At 39.7% G+C, this 12,359-nt stretch overlaps 1 protein-coding gene and 1 pseudogene across 1 annotated transcript in view; both read right to left on the reverse strand.

Annotated features, from left to right (window-relative positions):
* Positions 1–12,359, reverse strand: part of LOC133979436 (uncharacterized) — a 1,726,912-nt gene that overhangs the window by 15,825 nt on the left and 1,698,728 nt on the right. The gene's annotated exons all lie outside the window — the stretch shown is intronic.
* On the reverse strand, positions 5,214–11,307 carry LOC133978620 (protein-lysine 6-oxidase-like; annotated as a pseudogene).

Consider the following 12,359-nt stretch of genomic DNA (forward strand, 5'->3'; position numbering starts at 1 on the left):
ACTGAGTACCCCTTTAGCATAGTTTTTCAACATGCAGGGAAGCCTCATAGACATCTAAAGATCTCTGTAGAATTCCCACGATGTCTGAAACAGACGCAATTATACCGAGATGTATATCTAAGGTGACACATTTCAATATTGGGGGACGGCGGGTTGGCTGGATAGCTAAATAGATGGCAAAAAGTGGACTTAGCTACAAGACGCCACTGTTTGCCTGACATTTCCAACTGTAAATGTCATGTTGCCAATCGTGAATTGGGAAAGTTTTAAAAAAGAAATAATTACAATTGTTGTGATGTTTACTGCTGCCATGATGATGAGGTTGCATAACTTTAAGGAAGTACTTACTTTAACCCTCTCCACATATTAAGAGTCTCTCACTAACATTTACATGAAGATCTGTTCTAGATTAGAACTGAAGGGAGGAAGTTAATCATTTCTTACCACTGTGTTTCATTCATATCTATACTACACTCTTAAACTGTCTCACTGAATCATCTTCAAGTTAGTTTACAGTAGAAACTCTTACTTTGTGTCTGAGGGTTGAGGTTCATTAGTGACGACTGAAGGATCATCTTGGTCGCTCTTCCCAGACAGATAGCTGAATGTTGGAGACTTTGCTCTCTCTTCCTCCGATTCACTCATCTTCAGGAGTGTGAGAGATAAACCATTAATACTGGAGATATACACATTATAATAAACACAGTCCTGCCTGTAATTACAACCATGTGTGTTAGTTTGATATTATCTGTTTCACAACATTTGAAGACGTCACTGTGATTTCGTACTGTGGGTATTTTTCTGACACAGTTTAATCAACTGAACAATTAGGTCGTACTCATTACGCTGCGAACACACCGAAGAGCGGCGAAAAGGCTGCAGAAATATCATTTTTCGAGTAGTAATGTGAATTGTTGGACGTTAAAAATAATGATAGCCTTGTTTTCTGCATCTCTAAAACTGTAACGCGTTGTTGTGCAGTAGACTATGTAGACTTCCGTTGTTTAAAGTGTTTCGGGGCGGAAATACATTGATTGAAACATACTATGTGTATTGACTGGCTGCAGGTTTTCTCTCACCGCAAAAAGTGAAACTATTATCAGCTATTATCAGGAGGACATTTCTCTTTATTTGATAACGTTAAAAGTAAAGTTGGGCTTTGCAACAGTGAATGAAGAGAGGGAGATGTGGTAGAGAGAAAGCCTGTGAATCAGATCAGATCAATAACCCATAATTAACTGATTGTTTCACAGCGGTTGAAATACCAGCAGTCATGTCATAATATTAACTCACCTTTACTCAGACTTCTTGTTTTCCTCCTTTTGTTCTCTTTATACATCCATGCGTTTACTCTGTCGACTTCAACATTCAGTGAAATGATTGTTGCTTCCTGTTTCGTTTCTCCTCTTCTTTCCTTCAACTGACGTACGAGTTTGAAATATGAGAGAGAGAGAGAGAGAGAGAGAGAGAGAGAGAGAGAGAGAGAGAGAGAGAGAGAGAGAGAGAGAGAGAGAGAGAGAGAGAGAGAGAGAGAATGTTCAATGTCAAGAGAACAAGAAACGATCGCAGGTCAGCAGTATGTTACAGGGTGTGTAACTTCCTTCTTTCCTTTGTTAATGATCGGAAAAATAAAACTTACCTAACCTAAAGTTATATCTCTCTTTGTAGCTGCTGCAGTCAAAGGGAAGATAACTGACCTATCATGTTTGCCAACATAAGAGGGTGCAGCTTTGCTTGGGTTTGCACAGAGCCAGACGTGCAGAGTCGTGTAGGTGCAGAGGTGGAGGTGTGTTCATTGAGAGCGCCACTCAGGAAATTGCGGTTAACGTCTGGCAGACACAGGATGCTTTACTGCTCGATTTGCATCGCTGCCCGCAGAACCTCTTGTGTTTCATTTCTACACCCATGTTAATAAAGTAGAGCATGCCACACAGTATGGGTGAGATGCAGGTATGTTTATTGTGTGTTTGGGTCGTTTGTGGAAACCAGTTTTCTTCACTTGGTGCGCTGACAGCGGGGGGTTAACTGGCGGAATAACCAGTATAATAAAAAAAAACACCTGTCATGTTTGAGGAGTGTGCTGACACAAGAAACCCCAACCAGACACAAGGAAAGTTGCTTTCATCTTATATATTGTTTATTTTTCACACTGATCACCAGTGGTGTGCACAAGGGGGCACGAGGGGGGGGCAAAATACACTAAACTGCCCTCTTGGGTGGCAAAAACTTGCGCTAATCATAAAATCATTAGTGTATTTAGGTTGGCAAAATACACTAAACTGCCCTCTTGGGTGGCAAAAACGCACGCTAAAGTGCCCTCTTCAGTGGCGAGTACGCGCTGTATGTGCCCTTTTTTTCTTTTTGCCCCCGCCCTTCTAAAAATCTGTGCACGCCACTGCTGATCACCCCCGACTGGGTCGCCTGGGTGAGTGTGCCTGATGATAAGACCCGAAACATCCAGTGACCCCGGGTCCATCACTGACAGTGTGTCCAGGTTGAACCACAAGGTGAATCACATGACTGTATATCAGCATTCAATCCAGTCATCCATCCCAAAATACATTTGTTCAGAGATCAAAAGATCAGCATTCAGAGATATTCTGGTAATTAAATCAACCTGGAACTACATACAGTATAACATATAATATATATAATATTTCTGGTGTTAAGTCTTGATGTTTCCACTGTGTATAAAAATAGAAACATTCACATGATGACACAGTTCACATTCAAGCAAATTTTATTAGTGTGATATGAAGCAGTGAAGCAGGTTGATAAAATGAGCTCGCCTATACAGCTCTGCAGGTATGTACAGTTACAGTCAGTCAAGCATACACACTGTACTCTCTGAACACACACTCTATACAACACACACACACACACACACACACAATCTGACGATTAACAGGATTTCCACCATCGGATCATTTTGGGTTTTTTGGTCTTTTTGGTTTAATTTATTCATTTTGAGGAAGTTATATGAGTTAAAATCACTTTCAGCACCAAAACTCAAAGATCTACTCCACATGAATAAATGAAACCTTAGTACAGGAAGTTTAAAGTTACTACAAGGAACTTTCATCTTGTTGATTATAGCACCTCCATGTGGACAAAAGCGGTACTGTTTCCCAAAATGAAGGCTGCATTTTCGAAGAGCATCACTGCCTACTTATTGTTAATACTATTTTTTAAAATATTTGTCATGTTTCTAATTGAGGCTGAATAAGGTTAATAACTGAAACATGATGACAGTGAAGCAAAGAAAACTTGATTTTAGCAGCGTTCATAAAACAGAAGTTACATGTAAATCTGCATTCACACCAAATCCAACAATGCAGCAGCTTCCTGCAGAGTCGTGTGGAGGTGTGGACGAGTTTATTTGTGTATTAAAATGTAATTATTGTGGAAAAATCAGAAAGTATCGTTTTATTTCTTCCTTTTATTGCTTCAGTGCCGTTCGCTCTCTTCATTCACTTTCTAGCTCGCTCAATAAATGCTGTTCCCTCTTTCATGTCCCCTCTCTCGTGCTCTCATCTTGTTCTCCCTCTTCTACCTAGTCTTGTTATATCCATCATAATCTATTTTGGCTTAATTTCATTTCTCATTTAACACTTTTAATCATCATTAAATGGCTTTTTACTTTGCCTTGTGTTGCTTTTATATCCTGTTTTGATGCATTTTATGTTTTATGTAAAGCACTTTGAATTGCCTTGTTGTTGAAATGTCATATACAGATAAATTAGCCTTGCCTTTTAATTTTATCAAACAAAGAGAAATATCCTCTTCCAGTCACAGTATTGTCTTTGTCCCCAGTCTGTGTGCCATAAATCTTTTTGTTTAGTTTTGTGTCGAGTACGAACCACTGGCAGGTGTTTAAAATAACTATAGAAATAACCAATCTTCTCACTGATGGATGCTTCTGTAGGTCTTTTAGAGGCATCATGAGACTGTTTCTTAACCAGTTAAACGTTCCTTGTAGTAACTTTAAAACAGCTTTACTCTGAGAGTTTCTGTAGTTTAAAACATCAAATGATCTTTAAGTTACATCATACTGTATAAAGGACGTCTACTAAAGCCCAGAGAGAACATGCATGTAAGAAATCACAAAATTATTATAATGTCTCAGTGTGTAAAAGTGTGTTTTGTCAGCTTGTTAATCACAGAAAAAAAATTAGAAAATAAACTGTTTCTACATCATGAAATCACGATGTTTTCTTTGGTGTTATTAACTGTTTTTTGTGGTCTAAAGAAAAACAAGCTTGTTATGTAAAAGATCATAAAACAAGTGAAATATGAAGGGTGAAATATTTATAACAAAGACAATTATGATTGCAAATAAAAAGTCGTTTGGCTATGAGATGTTTTAAGTGGCATCTTAAAATTCTCCTAATCCAAAAAACCCAAAGATAATCAATAATCTGACAGATTTGAAATATTTGGCTTGAAAAATGACAGAAAAGATCAATTTATTATCAGAATAGTTGATTCATTTTCTATAGATCAACTAGTTTGCCAACTAAAGCAGCTCTTAAAAAAATCATCTGTACACTGTCTTCTCTGGCATTTGGCCATATGCATAAATTACAGCTGCAACTAATGATTATTTTCATTATTGATAAATATGTTGATTATCTTCTTGATTAATCAATTAGTTGTTAGGTCCATAAAATGTCAGGAAATGGTAAATTGAGTTCCAAAAGTCCAAGATGACGTTTGTGGATGAAAGAAATTAGAAAATGTTCACATTTAAGAAGCTGAGATCAGAAAATTTGGCGTTTTCTCTTTAAAAAATGGCTCCAAACGATCAATTATCAAAATAGTTGGTGAGTAATTTAAAAGTCGTCATCTAATTGTTGTGTAATTATTTCTCATATTTGTTTTTTTGTTGGATGTAAAAAAAATAAATGTACAAAGAAAGGAAATAACCAGTAACACCGGCTGTCAGATAAATGTAGAAGAATAAAAAAAGTACAAATTCTCACAAAATGGAAAAACTCAAGTAAAAAACCAGAACCTGAAACTTTTTACACAAGTCCAGGTGTTAGTTTCCTCCTGTTGTGCACAAAAACGCTCATTTTGCCTCCATTGTAAACTGATCATCTGCCAGTTATTAAAGTATAATGTTATTGGGTAATACTACTCTAGTGATCAGTTCATGCTTTGACTGAAAAAATCACTTTCAGGTGTTTTTACAACAGTTTTAATAATAATTGTTTTCTTTAATCTGGTTAAAATTGAGTTATTAAAGTGAGATGTAACATAAAGCTTCACTGCTCTGTAGCTTCCTCCGGTTGTGTTTCAGGCTCAGGTTGCAGAATTCATCTCAGTTCCTGAAAGAAACAAACAAAAAACAAAATCAACCACTGATAGAAAGTATGGATCATTAAATACTAACAGATAATGTTTAAAAAAGGGAACCATATAGTTTAAGAAGTTACAGATATTCTTCTTACTGAGTTGCAGATCTAAAACAGAGAGTGAATAGATCTGTAACTTTAATTTTCATGTGTGAAGCCTTAAAAATACATAATTGTCATTTTACTTTAAGGATTAACATGAAAGGGCTGAAAATGTATTTCATTCATGTGAAGAGTTGTCTTCAAATTTGTCGCTATATAAATAAAGATTGATTGACTGACTGATTGACTGATTGACTGATTGACTGATTGATTGATTGACTGATTGACTGATTGACTGATTGACTGACTGACTGATTGATTGACTGATTGATTGACTGACTGATTGATTGATTGACTGACTGATTGATTGACTGACTGATTGACTGACTGACTGATTGACTGATTGACTGATTGACTGACTGATTGCCTGATTGATTGACTGACTGACTGACTGACTGATTGACTGACTGATTGACTGACTGATTGACTGACTGATTGACTGATTGACTGATTGACTGATTGACTGATTGCTTGACATCCAATGAAGCATCACGTGTATGAAATAAGTGTCTTACGAAGTCATGGTGCATCCAGAGACATGAGCGGCGGTGCCGGTGTACTGGACGTCACAGCGAACCACGTTGTTGTTGAAGTTGGACTCTGGAACCTGCTGCCTCGGGTTCACCGTCACCTGCCAGGAAAACAACAACAGTCATCATGTGATAGGGAACTTCTCCTAAAGCAGTACCTTAAAAGACAAGGCTCGTGTTAATCACTGCTTTACTTGTTAACAAATGCAATGTATGCAACTCTCTGCATCGGGTGACATTATTATAGAATTCAGTAGGACCACAATCAATGATTATCTCCCTCATTAAATCATCTGTCAATTATTTTCACATATAACCAACCACAGATTCTGTAATTTAATTGGAAATACATTTTTATTCCAGAAGCATCTCTGTAGCTGTCAGACCTTGAGGATGTATTTTCCAGGAGAAACGTCGGTGATGTCGATCCACTGACAGTCGATGTCAGCGTTGTAGGTGTCATAGCAACCTGGACTCAAACCCTGAACACACACACACACGAGAAGAAGAAAAAAACATCATTAATAACAAGAATTATTTAAAAAGAACAAGATGATACCAGCAAAAGCAGATAACGGTGTGTGTACCTGAGTGTGTGAGGTGCAGGCGTAGCGTCGGTAGTATCCCGGGTCACAGGAAGTGTCCTCCAGACAGAAGCTGGCTTTGTGTCCTTCGGCTACCTGCCTCTCAGTCTGGACATCCAGCAGCTCGTACAGGCTGAACTCATCCATGCTGTGGAAATGACTGAGCAGCAACAGTGACATCAGATACAGCTCAGACAGACACTGATATTGGCACTAACTTACAGCCTCTACTAGTTACCTACTTGTGACAGCTGTGCCACTCCCAGGCGTATCGAGGTTTGCTGGGCATGAAGTCGGCTGTTCCCTGGTTCTTCACCCTCTGAGGAAATCTCAACAAAACCCTGGTGTCATAATCTTGACTGTAAGTAGCAGAACTGGAGGAAACAAGGAGAGGAGAAGAGAGGAGGGTTTATAGTTTAAATTTTAGTTTGCACATTTATTTTAAGTAGTGCATAAGCCCATTTTTTCATGAACGACTAATTGAATATTCAGGTGGAGTTTATTTACAGAAGCTTAGAGCTTAGATCTTCTAATGGTCAGTATGAACAGGAGGAATCATTACAGCAAGAAAAACACACTTCATGTTCATTTTGGACTCCTGACTGTTGGTTTAATACAGACTTGAAAAACTCTGAACCTGTCCCTTAATTGAATTTAGATTAGTTCAGCATCTTTACAGCAGGGTGTTTTCAGTAGAACAGGAGTTAGGATTGTAAGGAGAGTTATATTCAACATTTTTCCTCCCTCTGATATTAAAAAACATCAGCAGTTATCTGTGTGTTGTCTTACGAGCCGAGGCAGTTCTCCTCGGCAGCACAACGCAGGTTGTACATGGGAAGTCTCTGGACGTAGGTGCCGATCTGGATGTAATATGGATCAGGAACCAGATCAGGAAGACCTGCAATCAGGACAAAGACACAACACAGTCCGAATAATGTGAAACTTCACTGATTCCTTGAGGGAAAACGTTCTCTTAACCCTCATTAATCCTGTCCTGGAGAAAAGGAAACTGTGACTTACTTAAACCACTACCGTAAATCACAACAGATTCCTGGTGTCATGAAAATGGTAATGGAAAAAGACAGACTACTACCCCTTCCTGGCTTGAAAATGTATTTCCTCTCACAACAGAGCAGAATAAAGGAGATGTTGGTTGTAGTCTGTCTTGTAACTAGGGGACCTCAGCCTGGATTAACCTTTCTTAGTCAAAGTAACAGCTCAGCTCTATGGATGATAATGTTGGTCTGTCAGTTGTTTCACCACTTTGATCCAGACTAAAATATCTCCACAACTATTAGATGGACTGTCATGAAACACTCGGACAGTTTTGCTGATCCTCTGACTGTTTCCTCTGCAACAAGCATGTGATATGTCTCAATAGCTGCTTTGTGGATTGGCATAAGATTTGGTTCAGACATTCATGTTCCCCAGAGGATGAATCTGTCTGACTTTAGTTGACTCCTGACTTTTCCCTCTGCTGTCACCATGAGGTTGACTTTATCGAAATATCTCAACAACTATTGGATAGACTGCTGTGAAATGAATGCTGTGTCTCAAATCATGAGTGCATAAGTATGTTCACACTGAGAAGTATGGAAAAATGCAAACGGTCGAAAAGTTGAGTGTGGAACTATGGACACTTCTCGCCCTCAACGGTCGCCATCTTGGCTCTGTCGCAGAAGGGGAGGAGCCACTTTTCAAACAGGAAATGGCTGAGGACGTTATAACTATGGTGAACATCGCCGCATTATACAAGTGTAAATTATACATGGGTTCTCTGCACTTAGCACCACTATACTGTTGTCACATATAAGCCATCAGTAGGGTTTATAGGGTTAATTTAGCAGTCTGTAATGATTTGGTACCGCGAATGATAACATTAGCTTGCTAACTAGCTAATCATCATTTGAGACACTAACCTGTTGAAATGTGTGCACTACATACAAGTAAGTACATAGTGCACTAACATAAGTATGTGATTTGAGATGCAGTGAAAGTTCACACATTGATGTTCCCAGTAGATGAATTATAGAAGCTTTGATCTCGTGAATTTTCACTTAGGAGTCACGTGACTAGTCATCATTTTGTGTAATTTTGTCATCCTGTTTCCGATGCTGTATTTCTGTAATTTTGCTATCTTGGTTAATCTGTACACATTTGAATATTTGTTTTTGTCTTTCGGTTCTGGTAAAGTGATCTCTCCACGTCACTCCTCTTCCTGAGGACATTCTGTTTTTTAAAAAGTGTTTTAAGGAGTGTTTCCTTATTTGTATCGACGGTCTGAAGACAGAGAAATATTGCTAGACAGACTGTAAACATCCCAGAGACATCTTTGTGATACTGGACTATATACAATGAATAAAAATGGGTTTGACGTCATCAAGCACCATTATTTCGTCCAATACTTCGGTTTATGACCAAATACCTGCAAAACTAACGACTTTCTCATCAGCTTCAGCTTTACCTTTGTAACTTCTGTATTTACGTTGCTAGCAGGCTTAACCAACATTACCCCTGCTAATCGTCAACATGCTAGCATTATCACTGTGAAAGTTGCTGGCAGGACTGTATCAATCAATCAATCTTTATTTATATAGCGCCAAATCACAACAAAAGTAATCTCAGGGCACTTTTCACACAGAGCAGGTCTAAACTGAACTCTTTAATTTAATTTAAAGAGACCCAACATTCCCACATTAGCAGCATTTGGCGACAGTGGGAAGGAAAAACTCCCCTTTAATGGACGAAACCTCAAACAGTACCGGGCTCTAAGTAGGTGACCATCTGCCTTGACTGGTTGGGGTTGAAGGAGAGAGAGAGAGAAAGAGAAAAGGGGGAAAGGATGAGTAAAGACAAGAGAGAGAGGCACAGTGACACAATCAATCAACATTGAACATAATAATAAGTGCAGTAATGGGCTCAGGACATCTGCAGGGTCCAGGGCTCCTGTTAGACGAGGTTTAGGTTAGTGAATGCATTAAATAGTACATGAATGTAAATGAACCGATTCAGATGAAGCAAAAGAATGAAAGGCATGTTTTTTAACAACCTGTGGAGCCGGATCCCTCGTTCAGACAGTTAGTTTTGTTTTAGTGGATGACAGATGAAAGCTGTGCTCAGTCTAAGGATTCTCTTCTTTCGATTGCATCCAAAGCTTGGAGCGTAATGAGACTTTGTTGTAAGCCACAGCTACAAGAGCCTTTAACCTTGTAGGCGGATATCTGTCAATCATTATGACATCACAGGGTTTTGGGGTGTGACCATCTTAAATGTGACTCCTGGTTTTACTTTAGCTCAGTCGGTGGTCATTATGACACCCTGTGAGGATGAAATATACTATTTACAACACAAGATGACATTTAGTGGAATTCCCCTTTAAACATAAGTCCTGACAGCAGGTTATAACAGTAAAGTAAATGTTTTAATTCTTCACCTTCTCAAATGATCAAAAATGAAATATCAACCTACGAATCTGTATGAAAGAAAAAAGGCGTGTATGTGTTTAAAGACTGTCTGTAATTGTGTCTTCCTGTTTTTTCGTGTTGTATTTATGTCATTTTGTTATCTCGGTTAATCTGTACACACATCTGTTTTTGTCTGGCAGTCTCGGGAGAAAGATCCCTCCTCTGATGATCTTCCAGGAGGCTCCTTCTGTTTTTATTTACCCGGTTAAGGTTTCTTCGGGGAGTTTTTCACTTATTTTTTATATCGAGGGTCTGAGGACAGAGGAGTGTTGCTGTGCAGACTGTAAAACCACCTGAGACAAGGTAGTGATACTGGACAACATATATATATATAAATATAAAAGAGATTATTGTTGTTTACAGGCCATCATGTTGCTGAACTTTTATACTATCTAGATAATAAATATGAACACATTGGTTTATTATATATTGGGGGAAAAAAAGGAACAGATATGAAATATGAGAAAATATTTGTGATGGTGGCTCATTGCCCAATGTGATGATGACTATGAGGTCACATGAGCTTAAATATTTAACACAATATGAGCGAAAACTGAAATGAGGCAGAACTGCACATGCATAAAGTACTTTGTCACTTTGAGATTCTTGTATTTTATATAAATATTTAAATTTTAGGCTACTTTCTGCTACTTTTACTTCAGTAAAACATCTGAATGCTTATTCCAGAGAAATATATGAGAGTAAAAAGGCCTGTGAGTCAGTTTCCTACCGTTCTGGTGGTAGCTGGTGCCGTATCCGTGCCGGGGCTGAGCCCGTTTCTTGGTCTGTAGTAGGAGTTGTAGTAGTTATAATAGGGGTAATAGTTTGACACCTTGTACGGGTTGTACGGATCGTCTCCGACCATCATGTCCTCTCTTCTGACCGGGGCAGAGTCTCCGTCGCTGTCCGCCGGTGGCGTCTGTGGCTGTTGCTGCTGACGCCTCATGGCGCGTAATTGCGCAGCGCTGCTGGCTGCGGGGACGCGCGGGGATCCACGGGACGCGGGAGAGACCGTGTCATTAGCGCTGCTGAGGACGACCACGGTGCTGTCGGGACGTGTGGACCCGGTCTGCCTCCTGCCGGATGGCCGGTACTGAGAGCCGCGGCTCAGGATGCTGAAAACCTGCCCGTTATGTTGCCATGTCAACCCCCGCCGGAGCGCATCATCATCACCAGCTGCCTCCTGAGCGCGAGCTCCGTCCAGAAAACTACAGAATAAACATAAATGTGCAAAAGACAGCAGCAATGTGTCAAAGGAGAGTTCCTTCATTATAACAATAAATTACTCTATTTTAAAAAGAAAAGATTTTCCTCTCCAAACACAGCTGCTGATCTGAGGACTTTCTGTCAAGTGATGAAGCTCAGCTGCTGCTGCTGAAGAGAGAGAGAGAGGGAGGGGGGGGGAGGGAGAGAGAGAGAGAGAGAGAGAGAGAGAGAGAGAGAGAGAGAGAGAGAGAGAGAGAAGGAGAGAGAGAGAGAGAGAGAGAGAGAGAGAGAGAGAGAGAGAGAGAGAGAGAGAGAGAGAGAGAGAGAGAGAAGGAGGAGAGGAGTTAGAGGAAGTTTTATAACACACAATCAAGGAGAGAAGTGAAGGTTACATGAGTGCCCATCCTCATGATGTAACTTGACTTGACCTCATGATTCAGGGTCAGAAAGTGTCTGAACTGAAATGTTAAGAGTAGCAATTACTGAGGTTTGTCAGCTCAGAGTAAATTATATCTACAGAGCAGCTGAAACCTCAAAGAGTAAAAACACAAGTAAAACGTATGAGAATCTGAACTTTTAACAGACTGAAAAATCTCTAACCTATAAAAAACAAAATCCTTTTTTAGGTGAAAAATGATTATTATAAGCACATTTTAAAGTATGTTTTACTACCTCTGAGATTTTTGTTTGAAAAGCTGCATCTTCTCTCTTCAGATCTGTGTACAGGGAGGCGTTTGAGTAGTGATGATGAAGAGAAAAAAGTAAAAAGTAGAATTGGTGGTTTAACCCTCCTGTTGTCCTCGAGTCAAGGAGAGAAGGAAAGGAAGGGGAGGAAAGGAAGGAAGGGAGGGAGGAAGGAAAGGAGGGAGGAAAGGAGGGAGGAAGGAAGGGAAGGAAAGGAAGGGAGGAAGATGGAAGGGAAGGAAAGGAGGGAGGAAGGAAGATGGAAGGAAAGGAGGGAGGAAAGAAGGGAGGAAGGAAGGTAAGAGGTAGGGAGGGAAGGAGGGAGGGAGAAAGGAAAAGAGGAAGGATGGAAAGAAGGAAGGGTGGAAGGTAGGGTGAGGAAAGAAAGGGAAGGAAGGAGGGAGGAAGGACAGACGGAAGGAAAGAAGGAAC

Source organism: Scomber scombrus, chromosome 4 (genome assembly GCF_963691925.1).
Source record: "Scomber scombrus chromosome 4, fScoSco1.1, whole genome shotgun sequence".
Lineage (NCBI taxonomy): Eukaryota > Metazoa > Chordata > Actinopteri > Scombriformes > Scombridae > Scomber > Scomber scombrus.